A 24,378-nucleotide genomic window follows, 5' to 3' on the forward strand; every position below is an offset into this window, starting at 1 on the left:
TCTATATCTACACAGAACCACCTACAAATTATTCATTTTACCGTAGCACTTGTACATTTTCTAAACTCATAAATATTCATAATAATTCATTTTTTCCACTTACTAATTACCTATTTATTTAGCAAGTATTCAACTGTATCATCTCCACCAGTTAAAAGGTAAACTTGTGGGGTGCCTGGGTGGCTCAGTCGGTTAAGTGGCCGACTTCGGCTCAGGTCATGATCTCGCGGTCTGTGAGTTCGAGCCCCACGTCGGGCTCTGTGCTGACAGCTCAGAGCCTGGAGCCTGTTTCAGATTCTGTGTCTCCCTGTCTCTGACCCTCCCCTGTTCATGCTCTGTCTCTCTCTGTCTCAAAAAAATAAATAAACGTTAAAAAAAAAAAGGTAAACTTGTGATGCCAAGAAATTCAGTATCATTATACTTTTGCCTTATCTTTGCTAGAGATATGGATTTCAGCCTTATCATATTTCTGAAATTTTTTCATATGTTGCTGGTTACAACCGCTCTAATAATAATAAAGGATGCTCTTTAATATGGAAAAAATTAAAATCATACAAGAGGCAGTGCTCTATTAATAAACCACTGGTCCACACATTCCTGAGGTCTACAAGTAGGGGTCAGGAAGTCTCACCCAAAAAATGTACATATTTGTTTGAGTGCTTTGATTTTTAAAAAGATTTTATTATTTATTTTTTTAAGTTTATTTATTTTGAGAGAAAGAGAGAGAGAGAGTGCAAGTGGGGGAGGGGGAAAGAGAGAGAGGGTGAGAGAGAGAATCCCAAGCAGGATTCGCGCTGCCAGTGCAGAGTCTGCCGTGGGGCTTGAGCTCACAAAACCGTGAGATCATGACCTGAGCCAAAACCAAGTCGGGACACTTAACTGATTGGGCCACCCAGGTGACCCTAAGATTTTATTTTTAAGTCATTTGTACAAAAGACATGGGGCTTGAACTCAGAACCCCGAGATCAAGAGTAACATGCACCACTGACTGAGCCAAGTGTTTTGGCTTTTAATTGAAATTTTGTTTTCTGATAAAAATTAAGGATGCATTTTTAAAAACAGGTGATATTTGATGACACCAGAACACAACATCAAAAGAAAGTTAGAACTGGGACATGGCAACCTATTCCCTTGGGCATCATATTCTCCATTTTCCACTTCTGTCCACATAGCTGGCCTCTTTCCTTTGATGTGACTCTGAACAGTAAAGGCATTAGAGTTTTTAAATGAGACTTCAGAAAAATAATAGAAAAATAATAGAAATAGAGTAAGATAAAGAGACTTCAACATAATACTCTCTGAAAATTGCAGGCCAGTTGATACAAAGTGAAAAAATTACAGTGCCCAGGAGAAAAAATAAATGTCCCAAATAGAAAACAAATTCTAATATTTGTTATTCAAATAAGAATTTTAAAACATTAATATATGAATTTGCAACATCTACAAAAGATGAGGAGGCAGTATAATAAACCACGTGAATCTATTACACATCTATTCCAGGATCAATCCGTGGCTAAACTCATGTCATGTATAACTGCACCCATATTCTCCAGGAACTACTTAAAAGCAAATCCTAGAAGCCATATAATTGCATCTATAAATACATCACTTTGAAAGACAAAGACACTTGGAGTACTTGGCTGGCTCAGTCAGCAGAGCATCTGACTCTTGATCTTGGGGTCATGACATGAGTTCAAGCCCCACATTGGGCGTGGAGCCTCCTTATGAAAAAAATTTTTAGGGGCTCCTGAGTGGCTCAGTCGGTTAAGTGTCCGACTTCAGCTCAGGTCACGATCTTGCGGTCTGTGAGTTCGAGCCCCGTGTCGGGCTCTGGGCTGATGGCTCAGAGCCTGGAGCCTGCTTCCGATTCTGTGTCTCCCTCTCTCTCTGCCCCTCCCCCGTTAATTCTCTGTCTCTCTCTGTCTCAAAAATAAATAAACGTTAAAAAATTTTTTTAAATTTTTTTAAAAAGACAAAAACCCTTTTCCTCTTATTTACAATATCTTTCCATCTATAAATATATTAATTCTTCAATACCGTGAAGTATCAAATCATTATTCAGAAAGAGGTCATTTATCATGTGGAATTCACCTTATTCTAAGTTGGCTTCTGATGTGACTCTCTGCCCCGTAATTCCTTTTACAGATAATTATTCTATCTAATTTGACATTCAGTAGACTCATTCACAGGTGTTCATGTCTACTTCTGTCTACTTCTTTTTGCATAACATGAAAATATTCTATATTTCTGGGGCACCTGGGTGGCTCAGTTGGTTGAGCATCCAACTTTGGCTCAGGTCATGATCTCACAGTTTGTGAGTTCAAGCCCCACATCGGGCTCTCTGCTGTCAGTGCAGAACCGGCTTTGGATCCTGTCTCTCTCTTTCTCTCTCTCTCTCTGTCCCTCTCCCTGTTGTGCACACACATGTGCACACACACTCTCTCAAAAATAAACATTAAAAAATGCATTAGAAAAAAAAATATTCTGGGGCACCTGGGTGGCTCAATTGGTTAAGTGTCCAACTTCAGCTCAGGTCATGATCTCACAGTTTGTCAGTTCAAGCCCCACGTCAGGCTCTGTGTTGACAGCTCAGAGCCTAGAGTCTGCTTCAGATTCTGTATCTCCCTCTCTCTCTGCCCCTCCCCTGCTTGTGCCCTGTCTCTCTCTCTCTCTCTCTCTCTCTCTCTCTCTCTCTCATAAATAAACATTAAAAAAAGGAAGAAAGAAAATATTCTATATTCTTGTCTACTTTTGTGACATTGTTGTTATTTTGTTAGATCGATTGAATAAGAAAAATAAGAGTTTTGGGGCACCTGGGTGGCTCAGCCAGTTGAGCGACTAACTTCAGCTCAGGTCATGATCTCACGGTCCATGAGTTTGAGTCCTTCGTGGGACACTGTGCTCACAGCTCAGAGCCTGGAGCCTGCTTCGGATTCTGTGTCTCCCTCTCTCTGTCCCTCCCCCACTCATGCTCTGTCTCTCTCTGTCTCAGAAATAAATACACATTAAAAAAAAATTTTTTTTAAGGAAATAAGACTTAATTTTACTTTCACTTATTCCTTTGATGCTCTTCACTTCTTTGTTGATCTGAGTTTCTGAACTTGCTTTCCTTTTCTTTAAAGAATATCTTGTGACATTGCTTGGCAAGGTAGGTCTAATAGCAAGAAATTCCCTCAGTTTTTGTTTGTCTGAGAAAGTCTTTATTTCTCTTTCACTTTTGAAGGATAATTTCACAGGGTACAAAATTATAGTTTGGTGAGGGTTTTCTCTCAACATTTTCAATGTTTCACTCCTCTCTTGATTACATGGTTTCTGAAGAAAAGTTGTAATTCTTATTTGTTGCTCTGCTATTGGTGAGGTGTTTTTCACTCCAGCATTATTCATGGTTTGTTTTTACTTATCTTTGGTTTTACATAATTTGAAAATTATATGCCTACTAGTAGTATTTCTTTTGTTGTGGGTGGTGGTAGTGGTGGTTTGTTTTGTTTTGTTTTTGTCCTGTTTGGTGTTCTCTGAGCTCCCTGGATCTGTGGTTTGCTGTCTGACATTAATTCGGGGGAAATTCTTAGTCATTATTGTTTCAAAAATTTCTTCTATTCCTCTCTCTCTTGTCCATCTGGTCTTTCCATTGTGTATATGTTACACTTTTTGTGGCTGCCCCTCAGTCCTTGGATATTCTTTCCCTTTTTTTCAATCATTGTTCTCCTTGCATTTTAGTTTCTGAAGTTTCTGTTGATATCTTTCTGTAATGTTTTATTTATTTATTTATTTATTTATTTATTTATTTATATTTGAGAGAGAGCACAAACAGGGGAGGGGCAGAGAGAGGGGGACAGAGGATCTGAAGCAGGCTCTGCACTGACAGCAGTGAACCCGATGTGGGACTTAAACTCAGGAACCTTGAGATCATGACCTGAGCCAAAGTCAGACGCTCAACCAACTGATCCACCCACGTGCCCCACTATCAATATATTTTTAAGCCCAAAGAATCTTTCCTCAGCTGTATCCAGTCTACTAATAAGTCCATTAAAGGCATTATTCATTTACCTTACAATATTTTTGATCTCCCGCATTTATTTTTGATTCTTCCCTAGGGCTTCCATCTCTCTGCTTACATTGCTCATGTGTCCTTGCATGCTGTCTACTTTATGCATGAGAGCCTTTAGCATATTAACCATAGTTGCTTTATATTCTGGGTCTGATAATTCCAGCATCCTTTCTATGTCTGGATCTGATGCCTGCTCTGTCTCTTCAAATTGTGGGTTTTTTGCCTTTTGTACCTTGTAATTTTTTTCTTGATAGCCAGGCATGATGTATGGGTAAAAGGAACTACTATATTTAGTCCTTTCATTGTGTGGTAGTGAGGTGTGGAGGAGGGGAATTCTAAGATTAGGTCTCAGTGTTCTAGTGAACCTGTGCTTCTGGACTATTTACTTCACAAGTGTTTCTATATTTTTCTCCTCCCTTAGATGGGACGGATGAATGGCTAGAATGGGCTGGAGTTGGGTATTTGCCTTCCCTGGGGTTAGTTAGGCTCTGATAAAACCCAGCCAGTCAGGTTCAGGTTAAGTAGTTTGTCCTGAGTGCAGGCCTTGTTGAGAAGAATGAACTGTTCTGGCTTATTTCAGAAGGGTTCCTTTTCCCCTCCTCCTGCAGGAATCTTGAGATTGATGGGTTTTTGTTTGTTGGGTGTTGTTGTTTTTTCAGTATTTACTGTGTGAATCTGGCCAAGTTCCTGGAGATAATTTCACAATTTTATGGGGTCCTGCTGTGACTGGGTCCCCCTGGAGTTTTCAGCTCGGAATTGTCCACACTGTGCATCCAGCAATTCATCAATTACAGTGTGGGTTTTTCTACCCAGACACTGGTTCTCGTGGTGGTTTCTGCTCATGAGTGTCTCTGCTGCAGCAAGGGGTGACTTTCTATATTCACCTGTCTGTCTCTCTGATCTAGGGCACCAGTTTACCCTGTGCCCCTCCCCTTATGGATCCAAAAAGAGTTATTAGTTTTCCAGCCTGTTCAGCTTTTTATTTGTGGTGAGGTTGTAGTGGTGACTTCCAATTTCCTTATGAGTTTAACCAGAAACTAGAAGTCATCCATCATGTTCATATTCTCTTGGAATAATGGTGGGGCTTTTTTGTTTTGTTTTTGTTTGTTTGTTTGTTTGTTTGTTTTTGAGGAAAGACACTTTCTTGATGTAATGAGAGTAGCCAAATTTTCTTTCAGTCTCTATATTCCTCTGATTCAAATGAAATTAAACTGTAACATCTCTTCTGAATGGATGGATTGATTTCTATTAACTTAAACTGGGGTCTTACCTTCCTAACTCAGATTGTTGCTGGGATCCTTGGAAATTCTTCACTTCTTTGTCTTTATAATGTTATGTTGCTCAGTGCACAGGTCTTGAGACCCATAGACTTGATTCTTAACCAACTGGTCTTAGCTAACATCTTGGTTCTTTTCTCTAAAGGGGTCCCTCAGACACTGACAGCTTTTGTATTAAAATCTTTCCTGGATGATGCTGGATGTAAATTCGACTTCTATTTATACAGAGTGGCCAGAGGGGCTTCCCTCAACACCACCTGCCTCCTCGGTTGTTTCCAGTGCATTAAGCTTTGCCCCAGTTTCTCTGGGTAGATGCATTCAGAATTAGATCCACAATGTGCATTGGCTTCTGTTCTTTCATTTACTGGATTCTGCACCTGTTGTTAAATATGCTGATTATTATGAATGTAACTGGCCCAAAGAATAACAAAAACATGGGTGTGGAAAACATTTATAGATACTGTTCCTCCACCCATTCCTGAGAGATTGGTATTCTCTGTAACTGTAGTTGTTCACAGCTTCACTGATATTGTGTTTCAGCCTCATAATGTGGACTAACTGCTCCATGGTCCTTGTTCTGTTCAGGCACAATCAGAGTCCAACACATTCACAGCAATAGCCTTTCCCCCCAGTCCTTCCCCCGAAACCAGAGCGACATGCACCATCTTGATCCTGGTGAGCATGTTTGTCTCTATCTTCTATTTTATCATTCTGGATAACCCAGACTGTGAACCCAAGCCACTGGCTGAGGAACGCCTCTGCACTAAAGATTAGTGTCTTTAGGCTTCCCAACATTCAGCCCCTTTGTGTTCATTTTCAGTGATATCCGAATCTCAAAGTTTTGCTTTGTTGGCTGGACCAGGAAAACAAATGCTCTAAGGATGGTCTCTGGGCCATAAGTTTCTTCCAGAACATCCCACCATTAATTTGATTACTTTATGCAACATTTGTGGGCTTCTATGCAAAAACTCTGAGATTGTGTTGAATAAAAATTTTGATTTTACATTGTTTAATGGACTTCCAAGAAATGAACATGGTATAAATAATAACTCAAATGTATGGCAATTCCTTTAAAAAAATAGCATTACCTCCTTAAAAATGTAGCATTACCATATTGTTTAACAATTCCACTATACCCAAAAGAATTGAAAGCAAGGACTCCAACAGATATTTGTACATCAGTGTTTAGGAACATTATTCATGATGGTGAAAAGGTGGCAACAACTCAAATGTCCATGGATGGATGATGAATAGATACAATATGGTATATACATACAATACGATATCATTCAGCCTCAACAATGAATTAGATTCTGAAACATGCTACAACATGTATAAATCTTGAAAATATGCTTAGTGAAATAAACAAGACAACAAAAGACAAATACTGAATGATTCCATTTATATGAGGTATTTAGAATAGCCAAACTCAGACAGAAAGTAGAGTATTCGTTACCAGGGGCTGGGGGAAGTAGGGAATGGAGATTTTTGTTTCTTCAGTATGGAGTTTCCATTTGGGATGATGTAACGAACGTGGACGATGTGATGATGTGGACTTAATGCTGCTGGTGGTTGCACAACAATGTGAATGTACTTAATTCGACTGAATTGTACACTTAAAGTGGCTAAGATAGCTAAGGGCACCTGGCTGGCTCCGTCAGTAGAGCATGTGACTCTTGATCTCAGGTTCTTGAGTTTGAGTACCACTTTGGGTGTAGAGATTATTTTAAAAATATAACGGGGTGCCTGGGTGGCTCAGTCGGTTAAGCGTCCAACTTTGACTCAGGTCATGATGTCACGGTTTGTGGGTTCAAGCCCTGCATCAGGCTCTGTGCTGACAGCCTAGAGCCTGGAGCCTTTTTCAGATTCTGTGTCTCCCTCTCTCTCTGCCCCTCCCCCATTTGTGCTCCATCTCTCTCTGTCTCTCAAAAATAAATAAATGTTAAAAAAAAATTAATATATAAAATGGTTAAGTGGCACATGGGTGGCTCAGTCAGTTGGGCATCTGAGTCTTGATTTTGGTTCAGGGCATGATCCCAGAGTTGTGGGATTGAGCCCCACGCTCAGCTGGGAGGCTGCTAAGATTCTCTCTCTGTCTCTCTCCCTTGCTCATGCACTCTCCCTCTTTTTCTTAAAAAAAAAAAGTAAAAAAATAAAATGGTTAAGATGGTCAATTTTATGTCTATTTTACTACAATAAAAATGTAAAAATACTCAAAGGTGACTTTCTCAAATGGTAGTATCACTCACTACTGAAATTTGAGGGTTTCATGATAATGCTGTGGATGGAATTTTCATTGTTTTGGAGTTCTGAGATGGAAACTGTTGGGGAAATATAATTATCAACAAAATCTGCTGCTGACCCAGAAAACTTCTCCCCACTAGCAGACAACAGTCTTATTCTTGAACAGGATGTAATGTGCATCAGGGACTACCCACTAAAAAGACAATAAAATCAATAAGAACTCTCTGCCTTTTATAGGTCAGAGAAATACAACCTAAGACATCCATGTTCTTAAGATAAAGAATAACTAGACGTCAAGTAAGATGACTTCATAGCACCATTTGTTGCACAAAATCCATCTTAAACGCACTTCACAATTAGAATGGCTGTTGGTGTTTGCTGACTGCCTTATCCTAAGGAAAAATAAATTTCTTGTATCTTTATGGCAGGAAGGAATTTTGTAACTTGGACCCTGGCTCCTGCAGAAGTTAGGCTCCTATCTTCCCTTGGAATCTAGGAGATAGTATCTTAGTTTTCTCCATATCATTTCAAAGAGATGCCCTTCAGATCTTCAAGAAAAAAAAATCCTGGGTTTTAAAACTGGCATGGGGCTTATCTAACTTTTATAAATATTTACATACATTTCAAAGAGCAAAGGAAGAATTCACAATTATAAGTTTTCTAAAGCAAATACTCTAGGAAAAGTGATGGATAGATGGAGTCTCTTTCTCTTCTTACCGCAGGTTTTTTTTTTCTTTTTAGATTTATATTTACTCTTACAAAACTCACTGCTAATCTGAACTTTAATGACTAAAAGATTTATTTGCATTTTTTAAGCATATAGGGTGAAGGTCCTTTCAAATGGAGAGAAAAGTCATGGGAATATCCAGATTATGGAGGCTTATAATAAAGACTTCAGAAAAACTGAAGGGAATTTAAGAAGTATGTGAGTGCATATAAGACAAAGCAGAGGAAGTATTGATCATTTCTTCTGTTAGGTCTTGATGGATATGCCAAAGATGAGAGTCTTTACAGAGGGGACATGATGGGTCAATAAGCATTTATTCGCATAGGTGAAATGATCATATTTCTTTAAAAATTTAATTAAACAAATTTACTTTATTGACTGTTACATTTAACCACCAACGAACCAGGAAAAATACTAAAGGAATAGTTTGGAATTTTTTATGAAACGAAAACAACTTTTAGAAATATTTGGTGGTCACTGGCGCATAATGGCAACTTTCAAAGACCTGGATTTTCATTTCCTCATTATCTATATTTCATAACCATTTGTCTTTTATTTATTTAAAAAAATTTAGTATTTATGTATTTATTTACTTTTTTGAGTGAGTGAGAGAGAGAGAGAGACAGAGAGAGAGAGAGAGAGAGAGAGAAAGCACAAGCAGGGGAGGGGCAGAGAGAGAGGGAGAATCCGAAGCAGGTTCCAGGCTTCAAGCTGTCAACACAGAGCCAATTCAGGGATTGAACTCAGGGACCAATGAGATCATGACCTGAGCAAAGTCAGATGATTAGCTGACTAAACTACCCAGGCGCCCCCCCCTGCCATTTGTCTTTTATGATGACTAACATAAAAATAATTCTTGGTCATTGAAAAATAGTCTTATCTGTGGCTAAATGTAGTTCTGTGATATCTGCTTTAAAAAAAATCGATTTGAAAATTGTTTGAATTTTAGTATTTAATTATTGTTTAAGTAAATATGAAGCACATGTTTGCCTAAATAGCACTTTAATCCAATATATTTAAGTAACATGGGTGTTATAAATGATAAATCATGGTGATTTAAGTTATATTTAGTATTCTAATAAACTCAATAACAACATAAATTTCCATAGGAAGAGTTGTTTCTTTTCAACATTAGTCTATATTCTAATAGAAAATAAGAAACTGCATGATTTCCTTGAAGCTTTTTTCTTTTGAAGTTTTTACTTTGATGTTTTAATAGTTTTCACAGTCTAAGAGTTTTTAGTAAATGCTCATTGGCTTACCTAGATGTCATCTGAATGAGATGCAATTATTTTGAAATGTTGAATCTTTCCATTGTTTTCACAAATACTGACTTTGAAATCTGGCCTAATGCAAGACACTCAAATTACATGTTCATGTATTGCATTTTTCAAAAGTGCATATATTATATGAGGGTTTTTGTGCCTATGCACCTTGTCTGTTATATTCCAAAACTTGGGGCATCTGGTTGGCTCAGTCGGTAGAACATGCAATTCTTGATCTCATGAGTTCAAGCTCCACGTTGGATGTAGAGATTACTTAAATAAATCTTAGGGAAAAAAAGAATCCAAAACTTAACTCCAATTTGTCTCAGTGTAAACAAAGCTCCACTTGAAAAATTGGTTTATGAAACTCTCAGAATCACTTTTCTTTTCTATAAATGTGTTGTAGGTTCTAGTAATGATGGAGTTACACGATCTGAATCACACCCTGCACAGTGGAGAGCAGATTATGTATGAGGTTAAGAGAGGAGGGAGGGAGGCCAGAAGGAGGCTACTGCAATAGTCCTGGTGAGTGTTGGTGAACCAGAGTAGTGGCTGTAGAGGTGGGAGAAGTGGTTGGTTTCTGGGTCCATTTTATGATTTATTGTTTATTTATTTATTTCACACAATTGGAAAGGAAGAAGGAGAGAGAATGGGTCTATTTTTAAAGAAAGGCCAAGTAGACATTTTGATGATGTAGGTGAGGGAGAAAAGGGAGGAGTCAGAAAAGACCTTAGGGTTTTTGGTCCTAGCAGCTGAAACAATGGAAGCTCCATCAACTAGGATGAAGTTGGTGGAAGATTAATTTTTATTGGGACTATCAGGGGTTTTGTTTGGCTCTGTTAAGAGTCTATGATATTTCATAGAATGGTAAGTGAGGTCACCAAGTGGGCAGTTGGACACACAGGACTAAAAATATGGGGAGCAGTTCAAGAGGGAGACATCCAAAAGTGGTGAACCTGAGTGGAGCTTTGGATCACATGTAGGAGGGGGAAATTCATGTTATGGTGGTGATGCTCTTTTTTTTATGGTGTTGATGCTCTTAATAGGTTAGGAAGATGGTACCCAGGATTGGGCACCATGGTTGAGTGTGGAGGGCACAAAGGTGAGGAGAGGATGATCTGGCAGGTGACCAAGGCTTCCCTGGGATGAGTAGATATGAGATGGATGTGAGGACAGAATAGTAATTGAGTCAAGATGACACTGAAGGCAAGGCTCCTGCTTATTCTTACTACTGTACCGAATCAGCATAATTTTGTGATGAGCTCTGGTGAGGTCTGGGATTTTTCAGTCTTGCTAGTGGATAAGATCTGGAGCAAAGGTTGTCATCTGTGAGAGATACTATGCCTGGCATGGGGGACCAGTAGTGCTGGGATTTTAATGAAAGTTTTGTAGAGAATGGTGGGTAATGGCTGCTGAGGGGATACCAGTGCAGCACAGAAGTGCAAGAAAGCCATGCGTGTCTCAAACTCACTTGTAGTTCTGGGTGGTTAATATTGAAGAAAGATTCAGAGGCAGGCTGTGAGGCCTTCAAAGCAGCATTTGGGACTTTTCCTGACTGTGGGATCCATCAGAGGTCTGGGGTTGTGCTGGATCATGTTTGAACTGGTCAAGCACTCTTTGGATGCCATGTGCCCGGTACCTGGGTGAGTCCAGGGAGATACCTGTGAAGGGGGGCAGGGAGGTGGTGGTGACTATGGTGTCTGGAGATGTGAGAGTATGGTCCACAGAATGATGTGCATTTAGGGGGGAAGTGTGATCTGATGGCTCCAGGGCCTTGCTATGGGGACTGAAGGTAGAGTTGTGAAGACAGGTTTGGTTGTATCTGGGAGTCATGATCTTGGGGGGCCCAGGGTTATTGCCTGGCAGGAGGGTTTGCACCCTGCAGGCCAGGCTCACTGCTTAGATGGGGTCTATCTCCCCACCTGCCTGTTGTTAGTGAGGTCTGAACAGTATTAATGTGACCAAGAGGAGAGCATAGTCATCAGTGGGACCAAGGACTGGTATCTAATCTGAGATGTGGATCTCTGGAGGAAGATGAGTTTGTATTGTGGGACCTCAGAGAGGCTACTCCTGAATTCAGCTGTCCCTATAATGACAGGCACTATGACATTTGGGGACATGCTTTTGTATTTGTGGGAGGAGTGGGGGTTCCTGGATGAGTTCCAGAGATTCCTGTACCACAATGTGAATCTGAAGAACTTTGCATTTATATGCTCATATCCTCACTGGGCAAGGCATTCATGCCCTCCCCAGTGCTCTGGTCTAAGCTTTGTATCCCCACTCTCCAACCCTGCTTTCCCCAGATGGTGCTCTGTCCTTCTCACATCAGGACCATGGACACTGTTTCTGTCCCCAGTTCCTGAGCAGGTGCTGTGGTTGATAGGGCTGGACTGTTTGCACTGACGTCTTCCCTCCTCATGCCCCAACATCTGCCTCATAGGGAAAGATTCAGGGTCAGTACTCTTATAGTGAGCCCAAGGATCTCACTTGCTTGCCCTCTCCCTGGCCAGTGACTGTGTTTAGGTCCATGGAACCTCTGTACTTTAGGTTTTACTCCCTTACTTTAACTGACATTTCCTTGTGCAGGCTCGTGCCACGAATTCCTTGCATTCTCATGGCCTCTACTTACCTAGACCATGAGCTGTTTTTCAAGCCTCCTGCTCAGCTCTCTTTGTAGTGTGGAGATCTCTTTTGTGGTCTGTTGTGTGCTGAATTTCCCTGGCCCGGTAATGACCACTCACCTGACAGCTTTTTCCTTCAGTGCTTGTATCCTCCATGTCCCATGTAGTTGCTCAAGTAGGGCTTCAGAAGAGTCCTTTCTGCATCACAGGATGGACATGACCTTAGCCGTGACAGGGTGGGCTCAGAGGGGGCCTGCCCCTGGTGGATGGCAGCTGGGGAGTGTGTGATATCTGGGCTATGTTCAGATCACACCAGCAACCTGTCCTTTCCAACCAGGGTTTTGGTGCCATTGCCAGTGGCCACACCCCATTTCTATCTTTCTGTTGTTGGTACTGTGCTGACTTGTTGAAGTCCAGGGGAAATCTCGAATATCTCTGTATTCCACATCTTACCCATCCCTCTCAACAATCTTTCTTAAGTGCTCTGCCACACTGACCTGCCTATGTTGTACCCCAAGGTGTACAGTATCCTGACATTGGTCTTGAACTCCCACTCATTTGTTGCAATTGGATTTTCCTGGGCTCTCACATGCCTCTGCATGGCCTTCAATGTCACCAGCAGACAAGTTCCTGCTGAAAGCCTTTGGTGGAAGAAGAAGATGTACATCTGCTTTGCTTCCCTGTGCCACACCCTGTCCCATGTCCTCCTGGTGAAGCCTCTACTATTCTGTGACCTTATGGTTTCAGTAATGCTCAGCAGCCACATCTGCAACCAGAACCCCACTCCCATTTCTCAAAAGCATCCCCTGAATTATTCCTGGTTGCAATTCAGTTGAGTAATTCAACTGGATGTGATTCAGTGAGTCAGTGTACACATATTACTCCAATAATGTCAACACATATTTCACTGTTACTTCTTTGCTTTAAGGTTATTGGTGCAGATCAGAGAACAAAGAGGTACCTTATGAACAGAGTGTTTCTGTAGGAGTAGCACAGATCAGGATTTTCAAGGCAGGTCCCTTCATCCAGAAGATCCACCCCTGTGATATGTGTATCCCTATCTTGAAACACATTTTACAGTTGTCTAAGCACCAGGGAAAGCATCATGGACAGAAACTGTTTACAAGAGAACAGCATGTACCAAACAATTTTATTTTAGTGCAAACCCTTAGTGTCACCAGGAGCAGCATTTTGGTGAAAAATTTCAGAAGAAACATGGAAAGGGCCTCATGTGTGAAGAGATGCAAGTTCCATGTGTTAAGGAAGCCCTTTACCCGTGGGGAGGTTAGGAAGGACTTCCTGGCCACCTTGGACTATTTTTACAAGTAGGGCACTTATACTAGGGAGAGAGCAAACAAAACCATCAAGTGTGGGTTGATAGAAAAAGTCATTAAAACTGGGAAGAACGCAAGACAGCCTTCAGCTACACCGACACACTTGCTCAGAATCAGGGTGTCTACACTAAAGAAAATCCTTACAGTATAGTGAATATAGGACATCTTCTGGCGATAGCCTCACCTTCAATTATCAATGGAGAGTTCACACTAGAGAAAGACCATAGTTTGGAGGAAATGTGAAATTTCCTTGTTCAGTATAACAAAAATGGATCAAAGCCTCTGTGACTATCCATCTGCTTTGAATCTCATACATCTGAACCTCCATAAAGGGAAGATGCCCCATAAATTTCATTTATGTGGGAAGCATACGTGGCTATGTTGCACTTTCTAACCAGCCCAGGGCTCTTTCCAGATTCATGTCACTGCCGGTTTCTGTGGCCAAAGCCACTTCATCTCAACTACCTGGCAGGTTCCCCTCCGGGAAGCTGGCACCATGTATTGGAGAAAAGTAGTAGTAGCCTGAGCCCTTAAAAGGTCCATATCCCCTTCTCTCTGACTAGTTGGCATGGACCTCACCTAGTGTCCCAGAGGAAAGCAAATGAATTCTACTGGCAGCTTGCCAAGAGCTACCTTTTTCAGGTACGTTTGTCTCACGCGATACTTGCAATTAATTTTTCCCACTCCCAAGTCTCCAACTTGGGGACTGCCTATCACATATTGCTTTGGTTTGTACCATAAGAAAGACCTTATTTTTAAAATACTCTCTAAATTCGGGGTTTCTAGCTACTATGCAGTGGTTTATAATAGATTTGGGCTTTGCAAGCATTACAATTTTTGTCGATTCCCGAACTCTGTGTGCCTCTAAGGGAACAGTATGGGAGGAAATGGCACCTCAGTGTTGGGCAAATTTGCATCGCAGCCCATAGCCTCTTGGTAAAGATTTGTTATTCTAATTCATGGCTTGGACACCTGGGTGATTAGTCTCCAGATATCCGCACATGGCCTTCTTAAAGAAGGACCGCCGAACCTCTACCCTTGAACAAGGGCCTTCCATTTCCCAGAAGCCCTCTCAGTAAATCTTGGCCTTTTCTCCTGGAGTCAGGTGGAGAACCCTCTTTCCTAGGCCTTGGGAATCTGTGGGAACTAAATTTCCCAGAACGCCCAGCGTTAAAGACGGCATCGCTGAGCCAATGAAGGCTTAGAAAAGAGGTGTTTCCGTTTGAGCACAAAGGGTTGGGGCGGGGCTTCCTGTGTCCAGTCTGTGGCCATCGTTTTGGCTGTCGGCAGGTGTCTTCGCCTTGTGAGACGTTCCGGAGGGCCGGGCCGCGGCGAGAAAGGAGGCTTTGTCCCGCCGTACGGAGGCGAGTCTGGGGGCGGAGACCTCGTCGCCAGCGAGACCGGCCTGGAGACTTCTGTGCCCGTGACCGTCGTGTTCACTCAGCTGTCATCACTTCACTCCGCCCACAGTCCGATGGCGGTGGCCGCGCCCAGAGACCCGGCTGAGGTAAACGCGCGGCCCCCGGGCCCCCCGCCTCCGCCCCTCCAGGCCAGAGCGCGGGGCACCTGCTCGGGTCTCTGCAGCCCAGGCCCCAGTGTCCGGCCCCGGGGAGGTGCTCGTGGGCGGGGGCCCAGTGTCTGAGCGCTGGCGTGACGGGGTGTGGGAGTGGGCTGCAAGGAAGGGGCCGGCTGGTGCAGGGCTGCAGGGGGACCTGAGGGGGAGGATTCGGGAGTGTGGGGTCCTCCTTCTGCCCTCGGGGAACATAAGTGCCGCGGAGTCACGGGGGGACTGGCGGGCTGGAGGGTTGTCCTTTCACGTGAGGACTCTAGACGCCAAGGACTCTAGACACTAGACGCCAAGTTTTGGCCAAAGGAGGGGCACGATCTCCGTAAGGGGTGAGGGGTGAGGGGTGAGGGGTGGTGAAGACCTTGTGGCCCTGGGAGGTTGAGTCTTTGTTCAAGGTCACACCTGGTAAAAGGCAAAACTGAGTACTCAGGCACAAAAAATAGAAGCCAGCCTGAGGTCAGCTGGCTGAGGTCCTAAGTCCATGTCAGGGGTTATATGTGGATGTTACCTTTAATGGCGACCGTTTTAAGCAGGTGTGGAAGGTTAACCCAGGACTGGGTACCAAGATGTGCAAGTGCCTAGAGGTAAAACTAAAGTCAGGAATGTTCAAAACCACAGGTCTCCGTTTCTTTCAAGTAGGAATAAATAGCAAGTGGATAGGTGTCATGACAAGAGTGACTGCCTGAGCTTCTGGGTGTGTGTTCTAGAAGTAACGAGGGGTTTCGATCACAGGAAGGAGGTGATGTTACCAAGGTCTTAGAAGACGTCATCTGGCTTCAGAGTGGAAAACAGACTATGAGCTTGAGGGAGCAAGAAGGACAATCATTGTGGTGGCTACTGCTATAGTCCAGGTGAGGGGTAATGGACCAGGGTTGTTGCTTAGGAGATGGTTGTATTCTGGCTGTGTGTTAAAAAAATTTTTTTATTAATGTTTTATTTTTGAAAGAGAGAGAGAGGCAGAGCATGAGCAGGAGAGGGGCAGAGAGAGAGGGAGACACAGAATCTGAAGCAGGTTCCAGACTCTGAGCTGTCAGCACAGAGCCCAACACAGGGCTTGAATTCATGAACCATGAGATCATGGTTGGTGAGTCAAAGTTGGTCGCTTAACAGACTGAGCCACCCAAGTGCCCTGTGTGTCTTTATTTATTTTTTATTTTGTATTTATTTATTAAAAAAAATTTTTTTTTGTATTTATTTTTGAGAGACAGAGAGAGACAGAGCCTAGGCAGGGGAGGCGCGGAGAGAGAGACACACACACAGAATCTGAAGTAGGCTCCAGGCTCTGAGCTGTCAGCACAGAGCCTGACTTGGGGCTCGAACCCACAAGCCGCGAGATCATGACCTGAGCTGAAGTCAGACACTTAACCGACTGGACCACCCAGGTGCCCCTGTGTGTTTTTAAAAGGGGCAACTAGACTTTCTGATGTGGACAGTGAGAAAATGAAAGAGCTAATCAGTGATGACCTCAACGATTTTGGTCTTAGCAGCTGTAGGAATGGAAGCTGCATCAATGTGTTACCGAACTCCAGTCCTTGGACCCAGTGAGAGTAGAAATGAACCTGGACCCACGATTTAAAAATACAGACAAAACTTTATTGGAGCAACAGCTGTAACTGAATGGAAACACAGTCACAACAAAGGTGTTAGACTGGCTCTCCGAAAAATAGGGAATTTTAAAGGACCTAGGGCGGAAAAGGAGTGACGTGTAAGCATGTAGGGGTGGGGAAATACAAGGAATTGGGCACGCAGGTGCATTTGACAGAACATGCTTCTTCATACATTGGGTGTTTTGTTTGCAGTTAAGCCTCCACCTCTGGGCGTGATTTTCAACATTGTAGTGAGTTAAAGGTAACTCTTGGTCACTCCATGATCCATCTGTGCTGGCGTGAGTTAGGGGTTAAGCTCCAACTGGTCTGGGCCGCAAGAGCTCTTCCTCCAGGCAGTCGTGATAGCTTGAGGGGTAGTTTTGGTTTCCATCATGGGATGCTCTGCCTCTTGGGTCTTTGGCCTGAGTTAGGAGATGAGCTGGAAAGAAGAGCCTAAGAAAAATGTGGGACAAAGGTCGGTGGATACAAGCAGGTGAGAAGTAAAGGTCAGGTCTTGGGATCTAGCTGGTGGCACATTCAGATGAGCAAGTTGGTATTCACCGAGGATATCAGGAGCTTTGTTTTGACCATGTGAAGAGTCTGAGGTGTTTCAAAAATCAGTGACTGGAGGCATCAAAGGAACAGCTTACAGGTCGGGAAATCTGGGGAGGGATTCAGGTTAGAAACATCCAAAATGTGGAAACTACAGTGGGGACGAAGAGGACTGAGCGGTGGGTCGTATTTAGGCAAACTTGAGGTTGTGGTGGCAAAACTATTTGGGGGCCAGGTGTAGAGGGTGAGGGCCAGGACTGGGTCTCTTGCTTGGATACCTGGGTGATGGTTTCGGGCTGCACAGATGCAGGTAAGTAGACATGAGGTTTGGTGTATCAGACAGAATAGTCTGTAGATGGCCAGAGCTTCCAAGGGAAGAGTGGATTTGCAGTGGATGCAGAGACAAGAGGTAGGGGACAAAAGATGACGCCCAGGCCAGAACTGGTATTTATCAGCCACTTTTTAGACTTAGCAAGATTTTGTGAGGACTTTGGTGGGGCCTGATGTGTTTCATTCAGCCTGGTCAGGGAAAATAGGGTCACCTGTGAGAATCACTAGGCCTGGGGTGGGCAATCAATGGAGTTGGTCTTGAAGGTTAGGGGGACAGAGAAAATTTTTATTTGCTGAGGTGATAGCAAGTGCATCAAGGAAATAGGATGGGCCTATGGATATGTGAGATCTGCCCATGGTTCTGTGTGTCTAAGTCAGGCAAGGATCAGAGCCACAGGATGATCAGAGCCATAAAATGATTTGGAATAACACTGCTGTTGGGACCGTATGAGGTTAGTGGTCTTACAGGATCCTGTTTGAATTTGCCACTTGAATTGTGGGTGCTGTGTGCCAAATTGTGGCATAAGGCCTAAACCCTGTATGATATGCTTCCTTGACGTGGGGAGGTACCTAGTGCTTTCAGATGGCCTGAGTGCAAATTCTCCTTCCCACATTGCTTCATGGGATAATATCTCCTAGACTAACAACCCTTTTCATAAAGGGAACAGGGCACGGTTCCTGCTCATCTCTTTGTAGCAGGTTTCAGTCCCCTCCCGGCCCACAGACTTATTCACACAAGCCAGTCACAGCCTATGGGATTCAGAGGGCTCCCAACCTTTTCATCCTACAAGGATAGCATCTCACAGCCCCTATTTTCTCACTTTTTTCCAGAATGCAGCCCCCATGTGGGCCTTTATGGTGAGTACTATCCTGTTCTCAGAGGGGTGAATTTGTGATAAACCGCTGTCAGTCACATCTGTCCAGTCTTAGGTGTTATGTGTTCAGCCATCACCATAATCTGAGGGTGGGGTGAGGAGGAAGCAGTTTAAATATAGGTAACTTCTGGGCAGGTCAGGGAGCTGTCTTTGGAGTGGGACAGTGAGGCGGTGGCAGCCTCAGTAATTTGACTGTGGGTTACGGGCACTAAGGGATGTGCAGCCTAAAGAAAGATGTGGGTTTGGAGAGGGAACATGTCAGATGATCCCAGGGCCCTGCATTGCTAATTACATGACAATGACCATACCAGGGGAATTGCTTGTCAGGAGGTTGTGGATCCCTGTGTGCCAGGCCCACAACTCAGATATATATTTTTCTGCCTGTCTTTTATTGCTGGTGGTTGAACCCAGTGGCCAATGGGACCATGAGGAGACAATAACACCAGTGGTACCAGGGCCTGATTTCTCCTCTAAGTTGGGAAGCTTGGGAGATGGATGGTCATAGGGAGATGTGCGGGGGAAAGGATTGTGGCTTCTCAGAAGTAGAATGTAGTTTTATCTGTCATCATGCAGGGCAGTGTGACCTTTGAAGATGTAGCTTATAGTTGTCTACACTATAAGCAAGATGAAGCAGACTTACTATCACTGTTACTGAATTTTGAATAAAAATATCCTGGAAGACTAAATGACATGAAATGTGAGCTTACAAATATATAAAGTTGATTAGATAAATAATGAGATGTTCTAGAGGGAACTTAAAGCCTAGAGACTATACTTGGAACATTTGTTTTTCTTGCCCAGCAAGTAAAGCAGGACTGAGACACCCACATGTCACTGTCAGAAAGCATGAAGGGATGAATGTTGGGGAGGCTGAGGAGACCAGTGTAGAGGTGTTCATCAGACTATGTTGTAGGTTCATAATCAGGGTTATTCAAAAAGATGAAGTAGAAGAAAGTAAAAGGCGACTGACATATTCATTAGGATGAGACATGGCTCTTGTCTCACTGAGATGAGAATAGAGTTTGGGGCTTTGGTTTCACAGGAAGGTCTGGGGGAAAAGCCGTGGCTGTGAACATGGTGGGCTTGTTGCTTGTACCCGATCAGGACAAGGACATGGAGCCACTTGGTAGATGAGGCCAGAGCACACAATGTCAGTGGATGGCAACATGCATACATGCAGTGAGGTGATATTTCTAGAATTTCCAATGAATACTACTATATATTTTTTTAGTAGTTTTTATTTATTTTGGGGCCATTTACTTTCATAGCAGTAAAGTTACTTAATGCAGATGCAGGCTGCAGGAGAAGAAACCAGTGACACTTTGGAGACATCATTCTAAGCTCCATCCACTGCAAAGTATTATGGCAAAGCTTAAGGTTCTGAAAGCCACTCAGAAAGCAGGCAATGCTGAGAAAAACCTGCCCCTTGTGTGAAAATAAAGACAAGGTAATATCCAACATCATTACAGAAAACATTTCCTTCCAAAAGCTGTCATTGGCAGAGAAATCTCATTAGAGGGAAGCTTTATTGAGTTTAAAGATAAGTTGGTTGAAATTCAAGTCTGTCAATAACACCTGTGCTGTGAGAAAAGTAAAATTATAAAGATAATATAAGGATCCCACATTCAGTATGGTTGAGGAAGATAATATCCAAATTTTAGTAGAAACCATTTTATCAATTTAGAGGACTTGGGCGGTTTGATTTTCCTTGAATCAGAGAAATATGTAAACTTTAAAATAAAATTGGATTGGGGCATCTGGAAGTTGGTGGAGCATGTGACTCTTGATCTCAGCGTTGTGAGTTTGATAAATAAATAAGGCTTATTATCTTTACACTCAGAAGTCATTTTTCACGTAACCGACTTTTCCAACTCAATATAACATAAACATTAACATCAGGTCTTTCACACATACAAATTTAATTTTTGGAGGGTTTTTTAATACTACCAAAGATTGAAACTAATTTGATGTCTGTCGATGGAAGATTGAATAAATCATGACAGATACCAAGATGGAGCATTAGCTTTGGAGGAAGTTCTCCCAACTGCTACAGCTCTGGAACATACTGTTAGGTGAAAAAGAAGAGGAAGAAGGTGTCATAATATTTTGTGCAGGTAGCTGTATTTTTCTAAGAATGGAAGAAAAATTTTGTTTGTTTGTTTCTCTTGAGTGTCATTAGGAGCTGATTGGCTCCTAAGTAAGAACTTACTGAATATATTGATACTGACTTGATGAAAATAGAGATAAGGAGATAGTATGTTTTTTGGAATGTCATATAGAGAAAAGTAGCAATGGCAATGGCCCCATATGAATAATTCTACCCAAGTACCAAATCTAATTTTGATCCCACCCATTGATTTTAAGTGACTGTTTAAAGGAACAATGGGGCATCGAAGATTATATTAAAATACATTATGAGTAAGCAGTAAGCCAAATTAATATATGTGAAATTCTATAAGATATATGAACGCTTTCATAAAATGTAATATGTTAAGATAAAAGGGATAGGATATCTGTAGAATATAACAAAATCTAGAGAACATATAAATATGATAGAATGGTCAGAAAAATATTTGAGTGCTGATTCCAACAAACAACTCTAAATATTTAATCAACACATCACAATTGAATACTGACTTGGTAATTGATGATTTTAAGCAACTATTATTTAATTTACATGTAATAAAAATACTTTATGTTAAATGAAATATTCTTTTATAAAAAACATTCCTTTATAAATATTCACGTAAGTGTTTAGAGGCACAATTATATGGCTTCTTAAATTATCCTTAACATGAATTGGCTTTGGAGGGAAGTTGGGTGGGTTTATAAGTGAAATGAGTTTGGCAGTGGGTAGGTTCCGTGAAACTGTTATGGGTTCACATGGTTCATTTTATTAACCTTTCTCTTTTGTAGATGTCTGAAATTTTTTTTTTAACGTTTTATTTATTTTTGAGACAGAGAGAGACAGAGCATGAACGGGGGAGGGGCAGAGAGAGAGGGAGACACAGAATCGGAAGCAGGCTCCAGGCTCTGAGCCATCAGCCCAGAGCCCGACGCGGGGCTCGAACTCATGGACCGCGAGATCGTGACCTGAGCTGAAGTCGGCTGCTTAACCGACTGAGCCACCCAGGCGCCCCGATGTCTGAAAATTTAAAGTTATTGTTAAAATGTCATTATTTCAATAATTAAATACAGATAAAAATATTTTTCCTCTATTTGCTAAAATCATTATTTTCTAGGGCACCATTCATCCTTATATTGCATTATTTAGCCTTCAATTTTGAGAGTATTACATTGAAATCTCTTTCTGTTACTCTGTTTCTCATCATTTTTCCTAAGCAAGAATCAATAACTTATATGCTTTCTACGTTGGGAGGAGAGGTCAGTGAAAGGAGTAAGGTCAGCCATGTGGGTAGAGCTTGCATACTGGAGAAGAGAAGACCCCACTAAGTTAGCTGTTATTTTGTATTTATGATCAGTTTTTTACTTGTTAAGCAGGTCATCAAATCCAGATTATTATTTAAAAAAAATTTTTTTTAACGTTTTATTTATTTTTGAGACAGAGAGAGACAGAGCATGAACAGGGGAGGGGCAGAGAGAGAGGGAGACACAGAATCTGAAGCAGGCTCCAGGCTCTGAGCCATCAGCCCAGAGCCCAACACGGAGCTCGAACTCCCGGACTGTGAGATCGTGACCTGAGCTGAAGTCGGACGCTTAACCGACTGAGCCACCCAGGCGCCCCAGATTATTATTTTTTTAAATTAGACTTTATGATTTTAGGGGAGTTTTAAGTTCACAGCAAAATTAGTGGAAGCTACAGAGGTATCCCGTATACGCCTTCCCACACAAAAGCACACACTTCCTGCTATCAACATCCTACGTCAGAGTGATATGTTTGTTCACAATCTATGAATCTGCGCTGACACTCAAAGTCCACAGTTAACATTAGGGTTCACACTTAGTGTTGTGCATTCTGTGGATTTTTACTGTCTCCATAGTTCGACCTTTTCCAGAATGTCATATACTTGCAATCCTACAGTATGTACCCTTTTCAGATTGGTTTCTTCCACTTAGTAATATGCCTTTTCATGACTTGATAACTTCTTTTTTTAAATAATTTAAAAAATATATTTATTTTGAGAGAGAGTGCAAGAGAGCACATGTGCATGAGCAAGGGAGGGGCAGAGAGAGATGGAGGTTCGAGAATCCCAAGTAGACTCCGCACTGTCAGCGCAGAGCCCAGTGTGGGGCCCAATCTCACGAACCATGAGATCATGACCTGAGCCGAAGTCAAAAATCTGATGTTATCCAACTGAGCCATCCAGGTGCCCCTTGATAACTTCTTTTTAGTGCTGAATAATATCCCATTGTCTGGATAGGACATAATTTATCCATTCACCTATTGAAGGACACCTTGGTTGCTTCCTAGTTTGGGCAGTTATCGATAAAACAGCTAAAAATGTCTATCTTCAGGTTTTTATGTGGACATACATTTTCAACTGCTTTGGGTAAATACCAAGGGGCACAATGCCAGATTGTATGATAAGAGTGTGATTAGTTCTGTAAGAAACCACCAAACCATCTTCCAAAGTGGCTGTACCAGTTTTCATCCCTACCAGTAATGAATGAGAGTTTCTATTGCTCTGTATTCTTGTGAGCATTTGTTGTCATCAGTGTTCTGGATTTTGGCCATTTCTATTAGATATTTAGTTATATCTCATTGTTTTATTTTGCAATTTCTAATAATAAAATGATGTTGAGCATCTTTTCATATGCTCGCTTGCCATCCATCTGTCTTCTTTGGTGAAGTATCTGTTCACGTTTATGTTAAAAAAAAACAGTTTTATTAGCTACATTAAGTTAATGACACCTAAACCATCCAAATTGGAGATTCTCCCAGAGAATTCAAATTAGGATTCATCACAGCATCACTTACTTCAAATCCATAATAATATTTTACTTGTTTACATTAATAGTCCATAAGTTATTAAATAACAGTAAATTATTAATTGGAATTAGACTTCAGGGACCATCAGATGTTTGGTAAACTACAGGTTAGTTACCGCGAATATATGCTAACAAATAAGTATTTCTGGAGGGATGCACAACAATTGATGACAGAACTTAACTCTTGCATTATAGGAGATAGGGCGTCAAGTAGGAGAAAGAGGAAATACTAGGTATTGTATGTGTATGCACATAAATCTCAAAATTTTCTAAACAAAAAGGTTGTATACATATTGAAAAAATAGTAAGGAAAACAGTAATAAACTAGAACAAAGTGTGTGTGCGCGCACGTGCGCGTGAAATTAATCAATAAATACAAATAATAGAAAATTATAGAGGAATTGTAATAAAGAAAAAGTATGAAATGAATTTAAATAATAATCAGATGTAACATGTAAGTGGGAGTCAGAACCACAAGATTTGGGTACATAAAGAGATCACAAAAGATCTTTGAGTCCTGGACCAGTTGTGGTTACCTGTCTCACTCCTACTAAGAACTATAGTCATTTGTGAAAAAAATCAAGCCTGTGTCCTGTCTTTTATCACATAGTTTCTGTAGAAGGACACTTAGGGACTAAATTGGCACATCTTATTTTTAGGAGAAGTAACAGGAGACTCCCCACCTCACAGCTCTGTGGCTTAAATTCTAGAGGTCAGATCAGACCAAGTTGTCACTGCTCAGAGGATGAGTGGGGCAGTAGAAATCCTTGCAGATCTGGAGCAGGTGCTGATATCCAGGGGCCATATAAGTGCCAGAGAAACACTTGGGCCTTGACACCGTCATACACCTTTGTGATTCCTGGCCTCTGCACTCGGTGATCTTTCACTTGTTCTTTCTCTTATCCAATGAGGTGTTTATTCTAAGTGAGAACACACTTGTGACAGCACTCTGGCTGGTTTTAAAGGTTAACTTGCTTCTAGTTGACACGCTCCTTACTTGCT

At 41.8% G+C, this 24,378-nt stretch overlaps 1 protein-coding gene and 1 long non-coding RNA gene across 3 annotated transcripts in view; both read left to right on the forward strand.

Moving 5' to 3' along the window:
• The window catches only part of LOC132691070 (uncharacterized), a 233,498-nt gene that overhangs the window by 152,699 nt on the left and 56,421 nt on the right, over positions 1–24,378 (forward strand). The window lies entirely within an intron of this gene.
• Positions 14,546–21,633, forward strand: LOC145713195 (uncharacterized). The gene is made up of 2 exons (XR_014136174.1): positions 14,546–15,023; positions 15,816–21,633. It is a non-coding gene; the product is annotated as an uncharacterized LOC145713195 (long non-coding RNA).

The sequence above is a fragment of the Panthera onca genome, chromosome E2 (assembly GCF_046562875.1).
Source record: "Panthera onca isolate mPanOnc1 chromosome E2, mPanOnc1 haplotype 2, whole genome shotgun sequence".
Classification (NCBI taxonomy): Eukaryota; Metazoa; Chordata; class Mammalia; order Carnivora; family Felidae; genus Panthera; species Panthera onca.